General features: G+C 41.4%; 1 long non-coding RNA gene across 1 annotated transcript in view; it reads left to right on the plus strand.

Moving 5' to 3' along the window:
• LOC311515150 overlaps nucleotides 1-11,336 on the plus strand; it is a 30,961-nt gene extending 19,625 nt beyond the window's left edge. The window contains exon 5 of the long non-coding RNA XR_014710063.1: nucleotides 10,398-11,336. This is a non-coding gene — a long non-coding RNA (uncharacterized lncRNA). The remainder of the gene's footprint in view (nucleotides 1-10,397) is intronic.
• Nucleotides 11,337-19,471: the final 8,135 nt, after the last annotated feature.

Below are 19,471 nucleotides of genomic sequence, written 5' to 3' on the forward strand. Positions count from 1 at the left end.
ACGACTTCCATCACGTCCTTTAACTCCCTCCTGAACCTTTGAACGTACTCGGTCACTAGTTCTTCCCTCATCTCATTGAACCCTTCCCATGTGTCTTTAATGAGATCAAGAGGTCCCCTCACTTTTCTTCCATATAGAAGGTCAAATGGAGAAAATCCCATGGACTCTTGGTATACATTCCCAGCATGGATTTTAGCGTCTCATTGAACCTTTCCACCAACCCATTGGCCTGGGGGTGATAGGGGGCAGTCTTAAGTTGTTTCACGCCACACACCTTCCATAGCTCGTTGAACAACTGTGACATAAAGTTTGCCCCCCGATCAGACAAAATCTCCTTGGGGAAGCCAACTCTGCTGAATATAGTGAGCAGGGCTCTTGCCACTGTCTCAGCTTTTATCTTGGACAGAGCAGCCACCTCAGGGGATCTAGTGGCAAAATCCACCACCACTAAGATATACTTGTTACCCTTCTGAGTGGGGCGTGGCATTGGACCCACAATGTCCATTGACACACTCAGGAATGCCTTCTGTATTTACAGGTAAGGGATGCAGGGGAGCCCTCTGGGGTCGTACAGGTTTTTTTCCTCTCCTGACAGAATTTATTCCAGAATTTATGCCTTTTGGGTCTATATTTTTCAGGCTTTTTCTCTGTCTGAGAGTGATTTTATTTTTGAAAATTTGAGGGGGAAAATCATTTGAGGTTGAAAAAAGCCCTCACATATCCAATTTAATAAAATAAAATTGAACAGATCTATGGAAAGAGAGACTGGGATTAATAGCCTTTATTGAAAAATGTTTCTGAGAATTCTTATGAAAATTTTGACAGGTTTCAGAGTAACAGCTGTGTTAGTCTGTATTTGCAAAAAGAAAAGGAGTACTTGTGGCACCTTAGAGACTAACCAATTTATTTGAGCATAAGCTTTCATGAGCTACAGCTCACTTCATCGGAAAATTATGAAAATTATGAAAATTGACAGTTATGAGTCTCTGAAAAGCACATACCCAGCATGCACAGAAAATGTTGCATGTGTTTTCTCACTCAGCTAGTACAAGAGAAGATAAAATAAGTTGTGATATTACACTGTATTATTTTATAAATAACGTGATCATGTAATGTACATACGAGAGGGCAGAGTTAAGGTTGTACAAGCAACCTTAACTTTGGTAGTTTCTGACTTTTGACTGTATAATCGTGCAGTCCTAACATCCTCTTAAAAATAGGTTATTTCTGAATTCTCAAAGTCTAATCAGTTCTATAGTGCATTTGCATTCTTAAATGTATTGTGTGCCCTGATACAAATACAATACATATACATACAATATATACAATACATTCACATATATAACATTTGTGCCACATACAAATCATGCTGATAAAGTAATGTAATGTAGTATTCGATATGCTATTCACTTGAAAGGGTTAGGGTGGAAATTAGATCAGGTTATGTCATATTGCACAGTGTTATGTGATGTGAAAAATAAAAATAATCCAAGGAAATAGGATTAGGCAGTGCTTTATTGATAGCTTTTGTCTTTCCTTCCCTATATCATTTTAACAAAATTCAAAACAAAGTTTTAAATTAACAAACTAAAATGGGATAGAGGATCATCATCATTTTAGGAACTCCACAGACACTGATTAAGAGCTACCCATTTAACTCTAAATAAGCATCCAGCAAAGTTGAACTCACTTTTTAATTTTTAATTTTTATGTGGATGACTCTGGGAATTACTATGTGTATTAACTTTTATTCCCTTTTTATTTGTTTGGGAAGACAAACAGATTTTGAATTCCTATTGGAAATTATCTTCCCCAGTTTTAACTTTAGAAAGAGGTACCTTCTAAATAAAAAATAGTTTGGAGAAAATATTGCCTAGTTTCAGGCTTGTTGTATTGCAGTAAGTGTGGTTCATGCTCTGATAAACTAGGAAGCTTAGGTTATGAATTAGCAGCAGGAAGTGTATATGCGCTGTTCAGCAATAATGTGAACAGCCGAGAAACTCTTCCATTCATAAATTTACACTGAATGTGGAAATGCAAAGCTGCAGAAGTAGATTTCCCAGCTGAACTGGTCTGTAAATTTTCAGCAGGTAAGAATCTAGTCTGGTTATATCATTTCATTCTGCCATGTTTTAGCATTGTTTGAAACCATCTATAGAGATGTAGAAGAGAAAAAAAATGAATTCACAAAAGAAATTGTAGGAGATTTAGCTGTGTTTATTTCTCTGAGAAGAAAGAGCTTTTATTCAGCCAGATTGGTGTCTCTGTTGCAATGAAGACTCTGAAGTAGCACAAAATGAACTTTTACAATTGCAAATAGCATCCTACTATTTGCAGATCAGAAGCAAACATGAACAGTGGGGAACCCAGACCCATTGCTACAAAACAGAGCTTTCCCACCAGATTTTTTTTAAAAGATTTTCAACAGGGAGTCAGCAGTTTGTCAGTCTGTCACGTCATTAATTAAAAAAAAATCTTTCGAATTAAGCTGCTATATTTAAAAAAATAATAAACCATAAGCATTTTTCTTTTTCAGGGTTCTAATTCCATTGTCCACTTTCATATATTGATGTAATTATATAGAATGAAGTCACAGTCACATAGAGGACAAGGTCAATGCAGATGAAAAATAGTCATAACAATAATCCTTTTAGAAAGAAATAATGGCATTCATATTCATAATGGCAAATTTTAATCAAATGGCACAAAAAGGCACAGGAATACAAAGGCTAGATGGCTAATGGAGAACTCCTCACGCCACTTTTCTCTGTGAAAGTAATGACAGCATTCATCATTTTCTTTTTAATGTCAGAACTGGAACGAATGCATGACACAATCTTCAGCTTAAATAAAGAAAAATAAATGTACTGAGTTTCACCTGGAGTCTTAAAAAAATTATTTAAAAAAGGGTGGGTAAATTATGAGACCTTTGAAAGCAGATGATTGCTAGTCAGCTAACAGGAATGTGTGGCCATCAAAACTCTCTCAGACACATTCAGAGGGAGTTTCAGAGTAGCAGCCATGTTAGTCTGTATTCGCAAAAAGAAAAGGAGTTCTTGTGGCACCTTAGAGACTAACAAATTTATTTGAGCATTGATCTTCCTACTAAATGCTCATGGTGTATTGCAAAGATGATGGGCCATACTCTTATCTGTTACACTAGCCCAGTGCCATTGACTTGTAAGTGGCTGCATGGGTGTAATTGACAGCAGATCTTGGCCCATTTCCAATGGGTCGCAATGTTTTAAAATGTTCACTGTAGCTGTTGCTGGTGTACTTTCCCATAGGTATTTATAGTGGCTAGAGTAGAGATTTACTGCTAGTTGAGTTTTTACTATTGTTTTGGTTTTAACTGCCAGGAAAAATCTGACCTTTCATGGCCTTGAGCAACTCTGGCTTGTGTTTAGATGGATGATCAACTACGCTTCAGTTTAAATGAAAGTAACTTTTTGCAGAATTAAGTTAAACCAGGGGCACAATCTAGCCCTTATGTGGCTGTGCAGTGGAGGGTGGGAAGGAGTAAAAAGCTTCCACTCACTCTCCTTTGCATGGCCAGCATAAAGGAGGACTAGAGAATCAGCCCCTGCACTCAGGGGAGCACAGGAACGGCTACAGGGTTGCTTCCCCCGAGAAATGACTCACTAGAAAGGGGGCTGGGTGTGGTGGGTAATAGGTAGGTAGAACCATAGCTTTTTCTCTCCCTCCATATGCCAGACAAGGGAGCTGGTTTCCTGCACAGGGGAGAGTGTATAGCATACTTTAAAGGGCTGCAGCAAATTATTTGCTTTCCAGGACATATGAGAAATTCTGGGAGGCACTATACCTCTCTAGTGGAGAATGATTCCTAATGCTTCCTTTAAGGCAGTTCCTCTCTGTACTTCCCATTACAATGGATCTTCTCCATGCTTCCCAAGATACACAAACAAGAGAACCCAGGCAGATCGATCATATCCAGCCACAGCACTCTTACAGGAGGAATATTGGTACTCATAAAAACCACCCTCCAACCACTTGACTCTGCAACATTAACAACCTCCCTCAGAACACCATCCTTGCCACCATGGATGTCACCTCCCTATACACCAATATCCCTCACAATGGCAGCATTGCTGCAAGCCTCAAATATTTACAAGACAGCCCTCAGATATCCACTCCAAACACATTGCAAAACTCATCCATTTCATCATCACCCATAACAGCTTTATATTCAACAACAAACACTTTGTCCACGCCATTTGAACAGTCAGAGGTTCTGAGATGGCCCCCTAATATGCCAATCTCTTTATGGGCCACCTTGAAGAAGGATTTCTGGACAAATCACCACAAAACCAATTATATTCCTGAGATACGTTGATGATATTTTCATCCTCTGGGCAGATAATTTAAACTCCTGTAGTGGGGTGGTCACCCACTCCGGCCCTGAAGGGGTTAAAACAGCCCCGGGAAAGTTCTGCCCCGGGAAGCCAATAGGCTAGGCTGATTGGGGGAAGCCCTATAAAAGGACTGGTAGCCAGGAACTCAGGCAGTCTCTCTCTAGCTGTGGAGAAAGGCAGACCTGGCTGCCTAGAGCTGAGCAGGGTACCTGAGTAGAGCAGTGCTGGGGAAAGGTAAGAGGGGTTGGGGAGCTCCAGCCTGGCAACTCCCCAGGCTGAGGCCTTGGATAAAGCCCAAAGCAGGTACTGAGGCTACAGAGGTGTAGCCTGGGGTTAGGCAAAGGCCGCAGGTCCAAACCCTCCTTGCTGATGATGAGTCGTTCACAGACTGCAGTCTGCCCCAGTGAACAGGGGCTAGATGCTGACTGGCAGTAGCCACTGAGGCAAGGTGGGGATAGAAGGTGGGGGTTCCCCAGGAGGGGAGACCCAGAGTGAGGGGGCACTGCCAGGGGGCAGCACCCCAAGGTAAAGGGGCACCGGGGTCCGGGAGGGACATGGGAACCAGCAGCAGGCGAGACACCAGCCAGCAGAGGGTGCTCTGGGCTGGAAAGAGCAAATTCCCGAGACTACCAGCAGGAGGTGCTGCACCGGTGGATTGTTGCCTCATTACACTTCCTCTTTGATTTTCACCAAAACTTTAACAACTCTCTCAAGGACACTCCCTGGGACAGTACCAACTTCCTGGATACCACAATGAGCTTCATCAATGGAATCCTACAGACAACTCTACACAAGAAATTCACATACCTTCATAGATCCAGTAACCACCACCCCAAACACACCAAGGAATCTCTTACCTACAGCCAGGCACTCGGAGTATGATAGAATATGCTCTGAGGAGAAAGTCCAGAATTTACACCTTAACATACACAAAACCACCTTCCCTAAACAAGGACACACCACCAAAGAAATAGATCACATCATGGAACAGGCCACCCAAATACTTTGAGAGAACCTGCTCCAATACAGAAATAAAACCTCTCTAACCACACACCCCTAGTTGTCACCTACCACCTCATATTGCAACCCACACTCGATGACTTATTACATCAATCTACAGCCCACTAACCAATTACCCCCACCCAGCTTCCTTTCCTCCCTATGACTGTAGGGTTGTTTACGGACCACTTCACCTTGAATGATCCCTTGAAATATGTTAACTACTTATGCTAAACAATCTGTTCCACCTTGTATTTAACTGTGACAATGACACTCTGATATGTTTCCCAGACCTGAAGAAGAGCTTTGTGTAAGCTCAAAAGCTTGTCTCTTTCACCAACAGAAGTTGGTCTAATAAAAGACATTACCTCACCCAACTTGTCTCTCTAATTCACCTTAAAGGCACAATCTAGCCCAGTGGTGGGCAACCTGCAGCCCGTGGGCCACATATGGCCCATCAGGGTAATCTGATTGCGGATCACGAGACATTTTGCTGACATTGACTGTTCGCAAGCACAGCCCCCTGCAGCTCCTGGTGGCCACGGTTTGCAGTTCCCACCACGGATCTAGCCCTGTTGAGGAGATACTGTGTGAGACAACATCAGAGATAGAAGCTTTCTAACTGGGTTGATATTGGGTTTTGCATACATATAAAACAAAACAAGCCCCTTGTGTGTAAACCCAGGCAGGAGACCTGATTGTCTTTTGCCTGGCCCTTATGTAACTATTTACCCCTGTGCAAAATGAGTGTAAAACTTTGCTGTTATCATTTAGTATCATTTTACACTCCCTTTGTACTCATTTTGCTCTGGTGTAAGGCAATGGAGGACCAGACAAAGAGTGTTTACTCAAACCAAGACACTTGGGTGATGCCCTTGCTGTGACCAGTATTTTCCCTGACTGCACAGCCTGGTCATTTGAATAGCTCCCTCTGATGCCCTCCACAGCCACTCAAATCAACTAAAAGGGAAAAAATGCCCTTTTAATGTTTCATGTTAAACTTCAGAATGTAGATACAGAATACAGTGATGACAATGCATTCTGACACAAGGTAAAACAAGGGAGAGATTTTATTGCAATCAACCTCTCCAAGAAGCTCTTCCAGTTCAGTGTATTTTAAATGAGTTAAAAGGGGGTCTCTCTTTCTCCCCAGAGTAGGCAGGTATGAACTCTGGGGATTCCCTTTTGGGCAATCTAGTCTCCAAAGGCAGTCGCATTTAACCCTCCTCAAGTGAACAAAGGTTGCCAGGACAAACGATTAGCAGAGAAAAAAATTAAATCTTTTGCAGAGTACCTCAAAGAAAACTAAACAACCCCTATCATTGTAAAATGCAAGAACGGTCTCTGATATGAATGTATGTGTACAAATGAATGAAACTGTACATTTTTAGTGCACTCCTAAAAGTGAAAAAATATTAACCTGGTACACCATCAAATTATGATTGCTGTATCCAAGAACTTAATCCATGCACATATCTAGGGGAAAATTGCCCTGTCCGATCCACACTGGAAGCATCTATTGCATTTTCTGAGTTTGTTTCATTGGTAAAATTTTCTTGGATATCAAAATGGAAGTCTGAATGCAGAAAAAGTGAAGAATACACATACACAATAGATATCCACAATGCAGATTAGAGAGGAGAATTTTGCCCATAACTATGTGCTAACTCTCCTCATAAAATCTTTCTCCAGATTGGGTATTACATGCAGGCAGCAGCTATTTTTGCAAATGAAATAACCTGTTCCCCTTAAATCATCTGAAGGCACGAAACCTGTTATTATTAGATAGTTACTTTCAAATTTTAAATCTAGGAAACACTCTTGGTTTATAATCTGAGAGCAAAAAAAACAAGCCGGAAACCACTATTAATTTTGTTTTATCCCTTAACTTAAAAAAATGAAGGAAAACAGCGTGCTCACCAAGGCTACTCTCTTTGTTCCTAAGTTTTACTCTGGAAAAAAACTTTACCATAAAGTTATAAATCTTGTAATATGTTAGCTTTGGAATGCAGCTGCTGACACAGCCTTCACTATAGTGCTCACAATGACAATACATGTGGGTTGTGCTTTTGATTTATACTAGAATAGGGTGCTAATCCAGTTCCCACTGAAGTCAATGGGAGTCTTTCCATTGTCTTCAGTGGGAGCTGGATCAGAGCATAAGTGAGAGGATAATCATGCCCAATGGACTAATTTCAGAGAGAAACCTAAAGGGAATCTAAGATGATGGGAGAAGAAAAGAAAGAAGGTATCCCACCTTCTGATATTTCCTCTATCATCACATAGGCTCACCTCTAGATTTTGAGATACATTTAAGATGTATTTGGGGAGTTAAATTGTGTGATGAATAAATCAGCCCTGGACCTTGCATCTGTATCTTCAGAAACACTTACTTGAATTTAGCAGACAGAAAACCATTTTACTTTGAAAGCTGGCATCTGAGGATTGTTACCATCCTCAGAAGTGTATGATGACTAGAGAAAAAGGATCAAGTACTGGCAGTTTAGGTCATGAATGAATCACAATTGTCAACACTATCTTTCAGAAAAGGAGTACTTGTGGCACCTTAGAGACTAACCAATTTATTTGAGCATGAGCTTTCGTGAGCTACAGCTCACTTCATCGGATGCATACCGTGGAAACTGCAGCAGATATTATATACACACAGAGATCATGAAACAATACCTCCTCCCACCCCACTGTCCTGCTGGTAATAGCTTATCTAAAGTGATCATCAAGTTGGGCCATTTCCAGCACAAATCCAGGTTTTCTCACCCTCCACCCCCCTACACACAAACTCACTCTCCTGCTGGTAATAGCCCATCCAAAGTGACCACTCTCCCTACAATGTGCATGATAATCAAGGTGGGCCATGTCCAGCACAAATCCAGGCTCTCTCACCCACCCCCTTCCCCCGCCCAGGGGATGGACACACACACACAAACTCACTCTCCTGCTGGCAATAGCTCATCCAAACTGACCACTCTCCAAGTTTAACCAGAACGTCTGGGGGGGGGTAGGAAAAAACAAGGGGAAATAGGCTACCTTGCATAATGACTTAGCCACTCCCAGTCTCTATTTAAGCCTAAATTAATAGTGTCCAATTTGCAAATGAATTCCAATTCAGCAGTTTCTCGCTGGAGTCTGGATTTGAAGTTTTTTTGTTTTAAGATAGCGACCTTCATGTCTGTGATTGTGTGACCAGAGAGATTGAAGTGTTCTCCGACTGGTTTATGAACGTTATAATTCTTGACATCTGATTTGCGTCCATTTATTCTTTTACGTAGAGACTGTCCAGTTTGACCAATGTAAATGGCAGAGGGGCATTGCTGGCACATGATGGCATATATCACATTGGTGGATGTGCAGGTGAACGAGCCTCTGATAGTGTGGCTGATGTTATTAGGTCCTGTGATGGTGTCCCCTGAATAGATATGTGGGCACAGTTGGCAACGGGCTTTGTTGCAAGGATAAGTTCCTGGGTTAGTGGTTCTGTTGTGTGGTATGTGGTTGTTGGTGAGTATTTGCTTCAGGTTGCGGGGCTGTCTGTAGGCAAGGACTGGCCTGTCTCCCAAGATTTGTGAGAGTGTTGGGTCATCCTTCAGGATAGGTTGTAGATCCTTAATAATGCGTTGGAGGGGTTTTAGTTGGGGGCTGACGGTGACGGCTAGTGGCGTTCTGTTATTTTCTTTGTTAGGCCTGTCCTGTAGTAGGTAACTTCTGGGAACTCTTCTGGCTCTATCAATCTGTTTCTTCACTTCCGCAGGTGGGTATTTTAGTTGTAAGAAAGCTTGACAGAGATCTTGTAGGTGTTTGTCTCTGTCTGAGGGGTTGGAGCAAATGCGGTTGTATCGCAGAGCTTGGCTGTAGACGATGGATCGTGTGGTGTGGTCAGGGTGAAAGCTGGAGGCATGTAGGTAGGAATAGCGGTCAGTAGGTTTCCGGAATAGGGTAGTGTTTATGTGACCATTGTTTATTAGCACTGTAGTGTCCAGGAAGTGGATCTCTTCTGTGGACTGGACCAGGCTGAGGTTGATGGTGGGATGGAAGTTGTTGAAATCATGGTGGAATTCCTCAAGGGCTTTTTTTCTCAAGGGCTTCTTTTCCATGGGTCCAGATGATGAAGATGTCATCAATATAGCGCAAGTAGAGTAGGGGCTTTAGGGGACGAGAGCTGAGAAAGCATTGTTCTAAATCAGCCATAAAAATGTTGGCATACTGTGGGCCCATGCGGGTACCCATAGCAGTGCCGCTGATCTGAAGGTATACATTGTCCCCAAATGTAAAATAGTTATGGGTAGAGACTGGGAGTGGCTAAGTCATTATGCAAGGTAGCCTATTTCCCCTTGTTTTTTCCTACCCCCCACCCCCAGACGTTCTGGTTAAACTTGGATTTAAACTTGGAGAGTGGTCAGTTTGGATGAGCTATTGCCAGCAGGAGAGTGAGTTTGTGTGTGTATGGGGGTGGGGGGGGGGGTGAGAGAACCTGGATTTTGCAGGAAATGGCCCACCTTGATTATCATGCACATTGTGAAGAGAGTTGTCACTTTGGATGGGCTATTACCAGCAGGAGAGTGAGTTTGTGTGTAGGGGGGTGGAGGGTGAGAAAACCTGGATTTGTGCTGGAAATGGCCCAACTTGATGATCACTTTAGATAAGCTATTACCAGCAGGACAGTGGGGTGGGAGGAGGTATTGTTTCATGATCTCTGTGTGTATATAATATCTGCTGCAGTTTCCACGGTATGCATCCGATGAAGTGAGCTGTAGCTCACGAAAGCTCATGCTCAAATAAATTGGTTAGTCTCTAAGGTGCCACAAGTACTCCTTTCCTTTTTGCGAATACAGACTAACACGGCTGTTACTCTGAAAACTATCCTTCAGGCAACTCAATTTCAAATGCTGAATACAGGCCAAGACTAAAAAGGGTGTCAAGATAACTGATGCCAGTGTCATTACATGAGGAGAAGTAAGGTAAACAAATGGAAATTTAGCACCAAATAACAGACTTTTTTTGTCATCTTAGGTGTTAGAAATTAAATTGCCTGATCTGAAATCAGACTGTACTCACTGAGGTAATGGTGGGACCAAGAGATACAAGTCAACGGCCAGCTGCTACCTTCCAGTTTGTGCATGCATTGTTTTGCATCAACAATCACCTGTCAATTTAACAACAAAACTAACTTCTTGTTGACTGGTAAATTATCAAAGAAATTCTTTGCTTCATCTCCTTTTTCTTCAGTCAGCTTTTGCCCTCTACATACAGAACAACACAGACGTAGTGGTTATGTAATGATGCCCGGAGGTAAATATGTCGCTCCTCTGCTAATTTCACCACTGTGACAGAATGTACCCATGCCCACCCACTATACACTATTTTTGTACAAAGTATGCCTTGTAAGGTATCATTTGAAAACTCATAATTTGCTGGTCATCATTGGCCTGGTAATATGTGTGGGGAAACATTGTTCGTGAAGTTATAAGATTCCACTCTATGGCATTCTTAGCACATATTCCAAACTGGGTTTGGCAAACAGGTCTGTCTCAAACAAAGGAATTTGCAGTCTGCTGAATTTGCACTTTAGCAGTAAACAGAGTCATCAAGCAGGACAGGAAACAAAGGATGCTCCACCACGTAAGGAAAAGCAGCAGGGAACATCCTTCCTTATAGACTCTTTGTCTCCTGAATCTCAGCTGGAAATGTTTTTCAAGAAGGAGACTGACACTATAAAAAGGAGAGACAAACACCCCAAGACATGCCCCTCCCCCGCCCACTGCATTTGTGGCCTCTAAAGGACACAGGAAGCAGCAATGGACTGGAGAAGGGGTCCTGGCCTATGAAATAAGACTTCTGAAAGCATATGATGAGAAATTTAGCTTGAATCCGATATAGTTTGTCAAGTTAGGCTCCAGTACCTTTTTAACTTTATTTTCTTGTAATCATTTTTGACTTCTGACTTTTGTCTCATCACTTCTATTTACTTAAAATCTAGCTCTTTGTCATTAATAAACTTGTTTTTGGTTTTATCTAATGCAGTGTGTTTATATTGAAGTGTCTGGGAAACTCCATTTGGAGTGGCAAGTAATGTGCATATTATTTCCATTAAAGCAATAACAGACTTTATGTCAGCTTGTATTGTCCAGGAGAGGGCTGGGCAGTACAAGGACATACATTTCTGGGGGCGGGGAATCTAAGACGGGGAGTGTGCGGGGGTTACTCTGCAGTATAACTAAGGCTGGTAGGAACCAAGGTGTGGCTGGCTGGCTACAACATACACAGAGACATAGCTGGGAGTGATTTGCATGCTGGAAGCTGTGTGTGAGCAATCCAGCCTGGAGGCTACAGCAGCAAAGCAGTGTAAAGGGCACCGCAGGATAGAGGGCAGGAGTGACACAGCTGCTCATTAGTCTGGATTGTACCTCGGTATGTCACAACCAGAAACTCCCAAACCCTTTAAAACACCTACAGATTTCTCATGAAGAATACTCCAAGCAGAAAGTATTGGTTACATTGAAGAGACAAGGTAGGTGAGGTAATACCATTTTAATGGACCAACTTCTGTTGGTGAGAGAGACAAACTTTTGAGCTACACCCAGCTCTTCTTCAGGCTGGGAAAGGTACTAAGGAGTGTCACAGCTAAATATAAGATCGAACAGATAGTTTAGCATAAGCAGTTAGTTAGCGCATATTCTAAGGAACCTTTCAAAGGAAGTAACAACCCTGTAGTTTTAGGACAAAAAGGGTGATTAATGGGTTACAGATTGTTGTGATAAATCCAGTGTTTTTATTAAGACCATGATTTTTAGTGTCCCGCAAAGTTATGACTTTACCAAGCTTCTTCCTTCCCAAAGGAGCTCATCTAAAAGAAGAGTTGGACCTAATTCTTCACCTAGAATTCAGGAAATCTACCACATAAGGCCCTATATCATTACTAAATTACCTAACCCTTCCAAAGCAATTAAATAATTACACATATGGAAATTTCCTTCTATAAAAAGATCTACTTCAGTTTGCTAATTGCATAAATCTCTCTTTGTGTGTGCTCTCAGGCTTTGATTTTAACAGCTTTCCACTAAATTCCCTTCTTTATGACCTGATGAAAGGTATGTTTTTCAATTTTATGAAATGAGCACCCAGTTGCTGTCCAAAAGCTACACTTCTATTACAGCTAGCTAATAACAACATGTGCTTTTGTGGATAGAGTGTCCTGGGAATAATTCCAGGAACACAGAGCCCTGCTCTCACTTTTTTTTTTAAAGCAACTTTATTTACTTTTAAGATTCTCAAAGGAGCACAAATGACAGTTCCATCACTTTGCCTCAGACATTACTTTTCTGCATGCTGATAAACACCTCATAAAATATTAACTTAGTTTGTGCCTAGGGTAAAATATACTATAGTGATGTGACAGTGATCTGTGTAATCAACCCAAGGTTTCCATTCTGATGCCTGAAAAGGTGCAAGCATGGCAAATCCTAGGCTTTCCCTTATAGGACTGTTAATATTGGCATTAATATTATTCAATTGTTAGTTAATAACAGAAATATTTCCTCCTAAGTCAAAATCTTCTTGTGTGGTTTAAAAGAGCAAAGAAGTACATATATTTACCCAGCATAAGCTAGGTAACAGTATTTAAATTATTACTAAAATAATAATAATGACTATAGGTCCAAATTTTTCAACTTAGGTGACTACAGTTAAGCAACTAAATCCTTATTTAGGCATCTAAATAAACCTAGACTGATTTTCACGGGGGCTGAAGATAATGGAAGCTGAGTGTTCTTAGCGCCTTATGAACCTTAGGCCACTTTTGGTGCCTAAAATGGACCCAGGTGTCTGTATTTGAAAAATTGGTTACAATCCTTGGCATTGACATAGTTTTTCCATTTTCAAAGCACTTACACACTTTTACTAATTAATTGTCCTATCACCACTGTAGGGTTGGTAAATACATATTTTGGGGGGTTAACTGGTGGAGGAACTGAGACATAGAAATTAATGTGACATCACTCGGGCACAGAAGGAGCTGGTGGCAATGTCTGCACAAAAACTCAGACAGTCTTGGTTGCTAGTCCTGTACCCTGATAACTAGACCAACTTCTTCCTTTGAAAAAGAGAAAAAAGATACTTGTCAAATCTAATGTCTGGGTCCATTCTGATAGAAGACACAGATTTTCTGATTAACTAATATTCTGGGGTTATGTCTTAACTGCATATTAATTAGGTTTTTATCTGGGTATCGCCCCTAACCCTTCTCCTGTCCACACACAAAACTCTCTCACCTAAGTTTGGTGGTGCTTTCAACCCAGGCTATCTGGCCCAGTTGCCGCTTTCACTCAGGCTGGTAACCCAGCCACTGTGCAGTGAGAATGCAGGCTAAATCACTTGAGTGATAATCTATTTTATTCTTAAGGTACAAAGCATTTCAGAAAAAAAATTATAAACAATAAAAGAACCTACACACATGCTAATAAGAATTAACCCCAAGCCTAGCATGGTTTCTTAATCCCCCACCCAAGGGGATTCCTTATAGTTACCAGTTCATCACATCTCCAGCTAAGAACAAACACCCAGTCCTTCCAGTCATTCCCAAAGGACTGGGGACCTCCATCGACCAGGGCTCCTGTCTATCTGCTGGATCAGGAAGAAGGCTATGAGCCACTTTAAAAACAGGCTATGTATCCAAAACCCCTTTCTTTGTCTGTTGGTCCCTGGAAAATCCAGTTTGAACTAGTCTATGCATATATCCCCGGGGGGGGGGGGGAGGTTCAAAGGGTTGATAAAGGAGAAGTACATTAGCATCCCCCTTCCTACTAGAGAAGGCACATACAGTGCCACAATAACACATATGCAATTGCATTACAATACAGTGTAACCCCAAGGTGTTAACCCTAATTCAGTAACCTTAACTCAATTAAGTTTATCTTAATTCCAAAAGGTTTGTTCAGGATAATACAAGATATTGTCAGTATATCACACTGGCCACTCAATTTAACTCTGCAGTGAAGACATACCCTGCAAGTAACATACTTCCTGAATTAGCAGAACACATGCAGAGTTTGAGTCGCCTCTTGCTTACATAATTTTTACATGGATGTAACTCCTTTAAGGGCCCCATTCTGTTGGTTTAAGTCTGGAGTTGGTTCGGGCCATATAAGAACAGTGAAGGGTCACAGTGCATTTCCTCTTAAAATGGATCTCAAAGAGCATTATCAATTTGTGAGCCAAATCATGAGCGCCTTACTCTACTCTTATTCAGTCTTTTCTCTGTTAAATTCCTTGTCTGACTAAATAAAAACTAGGGGCCAGGAAACTACACGAGATTTCCAAGAGGAGTTTCCTTTATATTGGTGTGGGGGCAAGGTTTAACTTGTCAGAAACAGGAGAGCTGGCTTCCAAATCCTATAAACCTTGGTCAACCAGTGGGATGCCATGGCCATCTATGTGGAGATTGTATACCTTCATGTCAGCTCTGGGTCTCGGATGCCTCTCTCCTCCTGCTCCCTGAAAATGGTTCCATTGGAACTATACTGACCCACATTCCTGCTGGCCCTGGTACCCCTAGTGTGGAGGTACATTCTCCTTTTGCTCTGATCTTTGTGATGCCAGCAGGGGACAAAGCCCTACCCAGGGTCATCCACTTCTCCCTCAGCTCACTACTGACTCACCACTTCCCTTTGTAAAAATCAACTGCACACCACTTCCCTTTGTAAAAATCCCTTGACACAGTGAGGGCCCTCTGTGAGGTCTGGGTGAAAGGAGAACATTGTCACTGATGCCTCCTTCCAGGCAGGAGGGATTGCATCCACACATGGGAGGTCTTTCTGGATGCAGGTCTTGGGTGGAGGGAGCATCACCTGACCCTGAATCAGGACGTCAAGATAAAAACCTCTAGTCATCACTGAAGTTCAGCACCCATTGAGGTAGAACCTAGCATCTTCTGAGCAGCACACATCAGCACAACCCAACGGTCTAGCACAGGAAATGAAGAAAACCATTTCCAGCTAAAGCCGCAGAGGGAATTTGAGCAGGAAGAATATAATAACCCATTTGGTTCATTTCAAACTGAAATTTGGCCTGGACAATGGGATTAGCACACTATTCTCACAGAAAGTACCAGAGGGTCTGCAGTCCCACATGCATTCAGACCCTCGATTTTATATCTCATGAATCAAAGATTGTTAATTTCACTCTTTAAAATGTTTGGAATATTCATACAAAAACACTCCTACTGTATCTTTAATATGGCAATAATCTCTGAACCCATTTTCTTTAGCTATGCAAAACTTGTTTTCCAAACAAACAGTTTTTAATTGGAAAAAAGAAAAGGAGGACTTGTGGCACCTTAGAGACTAACCAATTTATTTGAGCATAAGCTTTCGTGAGCTACAGCTCACTGCATCCGATGAAGTGAGCTGTAGCTCACGACACCTTATGCTCAAATAAATTGGTTAGTCTCTAAGTTGCCACAAGTCCTCCTTTTCTTTTTGCAAATACAGACGAACACGGCTGCTACTCTGAAACCAGTTTTTAACTGGAGACATATGTTAATTTCCAAAGACAATCCAATGTATCTGTGACAGTCCAGTTGGGAGTCAGGAATGCAATCCAGACCTGCGAGGGGTTGTCACCGTCTGCCCTGTAACCCTGGGTGCCTCACAATGTTTTGCTACAGTTGCTCCCAATTGAGCCACTCACAACCAGCCTACCAGCATGCAGGTCACACCCTGAGTGTCAGCATATAGCTGCAGCCCTGGTCCAGCAGCTCTGATCTTATGATCATATAGAGCTTATGATCTTCCTTGTGCATCTTTATATAGTGTTATTACACAGTGTTTTGAAACCATCACTTTTTCACTTTGTAAGCATCTCTACACTGATTTTTCGAATGGTTACCAAGATCATTATGGAGAGGATATTATATTAAATATATATTTCATTTTCCAGTAGTGTATAGACACAGATTGCTAGTTATTTCTTAATCCAGATAAAGATATCTGTTCATACATCTATGTTGCTCAAAGGGGGTTTCTTTGTATAGAATAATTGCCACATAGAGCTGATGTGTAGTAAATGATATGATACAATATTTTGTGCCGAGTCAACATATAAATTGCATCTCCAAATGCTTTCCAGCGTTAAGTGCCGCAACTACTCCTTTGTACAGCCTCCAGTTCTAGCTATGGCTGTTTTACGTCTGTGTGCATGTGCGTTAGCAGGTGTGTGTGTGTGACAGAGAAACAGACCGAGACACTTAACTGATACACAAGTTTTGCATTGGCCCTTTGGATGGCTGAATTTCACCCACAGAGACTTACTGGGTTTAGTAGCATTCCAGGTTTTTACCCCGGAGCAATCCCACTGCCACTAAAACAAGTGATTGTTTGGAAAAAAACATCTTATAAAATAATATTTGCACTGGTTACCTGCTATCACTGGTTACCTGCTATCATTTCAGAAATTGTAAAATCCCGAAGGAAAGAAAAACAGTGAGAAAGTGATAAAAATATTAGATACCTTAAGGACTGTTTTTTAAAATAGACTGTTACATATGCTGCTCGGCAATACTATTATTATTAGGAGTTGCTCAGGGTTTCCACTCACAATCACTTTTTACATCATTTTGTAGTTGTTTGGGTCAAATTTGATATACAAGGCATCTACAATCTCAAATAGGCACTCTTAATAAATCTAAATATATTTTCACACACAACTTTTCCCCCCAAAAAACTACACTAAATCTAAGTACTCTTCTCATGAAAGGGAGCAGAAATAGTACATGTATACGCACAGGAGAAAGCAAGAACTATTTTTTCAAAATCAATATTGCTAGGTCTGCTTACTAGTGATGGACAAGTGAAGTGCAGACAGTGAAGCAAGAGCTTCTGATCTGAAGGATCCCACCCTTAAGTGTATTTGATGGATTGACATGCTAGAGGAAGACATGTCTCTCTCAGAATCAAGCAAAAGGAAAATTAAAAAAACAGGTAACCCCTCTGGAACATTAGTCTGACTGAAGGGATGGAAGGAATTAAACAGAGCTATTTGCATTTTGGCTAATGGAAGTTTTTGGACTGGAGACAGACTGAAAACAGATCAGGCTCATTGAGCTTTAGCAACCCACTCTATTGATGCAGATGATAAGCCCCGTGCTAATCATCTGCCTACATAGCTTTGATGACAAAGTTAGAATCTTGGATGCTGTTCATCAGAGAGGCTCCCATGAGTTCCAAGATGAGAGAGTTATTCAGTGCAGCCCCAGCACACTGGTAAACAGTTCTGGAAGACTGAGAGACAGACTGTGGAGTAGAGCAAACAGAATAGAGAGCACTTACATATTCTCTATCGCTGAAGATATCCTATCACAAGAAGTCCCACCTTTTGATTTGCTGCAGAGGCTGAGAGAAAAAGAGACAAAAGGTAGCGAGTGATGTTCTACAGTAGGTTTGCTTTGGAGCATTGTTTATATGACATTAATTTAATTTCTTGCTGTACATACTCTGTACTGTGTGTAACTGCTCTACACTTGTACATTTATTACTGTGAAATGTATACTCAATAGCTTCTTCAGTGCTTGAATTTGGGCTTGGGCTGATGTCAGAGGCTATGAGGGGTCCTCAGATTTCATACTGGGAATCAATTTGTTTTTGGGCTATATACCATTTTGCTATTGTTTGTGCTCTGTGTCTTATTATTCTGAAACCTTGCAAGAAACTATTAGGAAGAGAAGAACACACTATTGTACTGCAGTGTATTGTGGATAACAGAGAGAGGACTTATGAGAGTGTTCATTTACCCACTATTTCAATCACTTCTGCCTACTACACCTGGTTCACTGTTAGCATTAGGATTCCTGCCCTTCCTTCCTTTGAGTTTTAGTTATTGTTAAGCCAGGTACGTTATTTGCTTCTTCTGTTTATTAGAGCTCAGATCTATCAGAGATACTTATATGGTCCCTTATTATCAGAGTATCTGAGTGCCTCACAGTCTTTAATGTACTTAATCTCACAACAACACCCCTATGAAGTAGCAAAGTGCTATTGTCCCCATTTTACAGATGGGAAGCTGCGGCACAGAGAGACTAAGTGGCTTGCCCACGGTCATATGGGAAGCCTGTGGCAGAAGAGTGAGTTTAACCCAAGGCTCAGGCTAGAACTCTATCCACTGGTCCATCCTTCCTACTTTGTACTTCCATAGCTCTTTCTATCTGAGGAAAGTATTTTGCAAACATAGTAAGCTTCCTGAAATCTCTGTGACGGAGAAAATTAGTATCCTAATTTTACTGTTGGAGAAACTGAGGCACAGAGAATGGTTCACATAAAGTCATGTAAAAAGTCTGGAATAGAAACTTTGGTATGCAAAATTTACTGGGGGTTTCAGTTCACCTTCCCACTGCTCTACCACACATCAGCCCTTCGTGCCTTTGGGCTGTGGACATTTCCTTGTCCAGCATAACTACATAACTAGGGATGTAGGCCATTCCAGAGGGTCTTTGTACCTTAGGCCCATTTAACAAACTGTTTTCTGAGTAGTTGACCTTCCTTTTCTTCCCTTGCCTCCAACCCAAGCACATTCCACTTTTGTTTTGATAGCTACTGCTATTGCTAATGGCTGGTTTGGGGGATTTTGGGTCATTTTTTTTTATAAGTACCAACATTACTGCTGGAATGTGAACGATGCTAACTTAACAAACACCTTTTTGTTGATGTGTTGGGTATGTTGGTGTTTATGCCTTTGAGATGCTGAAGGAAAATTTTATGTTTCCTGACTGATATCTGGGGCCTGATCCAAACTCCAGAGAAGTCAGTTGGAGTCTTTTCAATGTGGGCTTTGGATCAGGCCCATATGGATACTTATATTTGATGATTCTCACAGAGGGATTGATATCCACTCACTGTTGCCACCGCTGGGTGGCCTTATTTTTATTTTAATGGTTGTTGATTCTCTAATAAAATAAAGTGCATGCTGTTTTTATTGATTTTTGTCCAAATCTAAAGACTCATGTAATGCTTGTTTCTACAAGGAACTCGTCTCTCCCCACAGCAACATGAGAAATTGCCCTGGGCCTGGGTTGGTAAGGTCTTTAATGTGGCATATAA

The sequence above is a fragment of the Lepidochelys olivacea genome (genome assembly GCF_965140295.1).
Source record: "Lepidochelys olivacea isolate rLepOli2 genome assembly, chromosome: 1".
Taxonomy (NCBI): domain Eukaryota; kingdom Metazoa; phylum Chordata; order Testudines; family Cheloniidae; genus Lepidochelys; species Lepidochelys olivacea.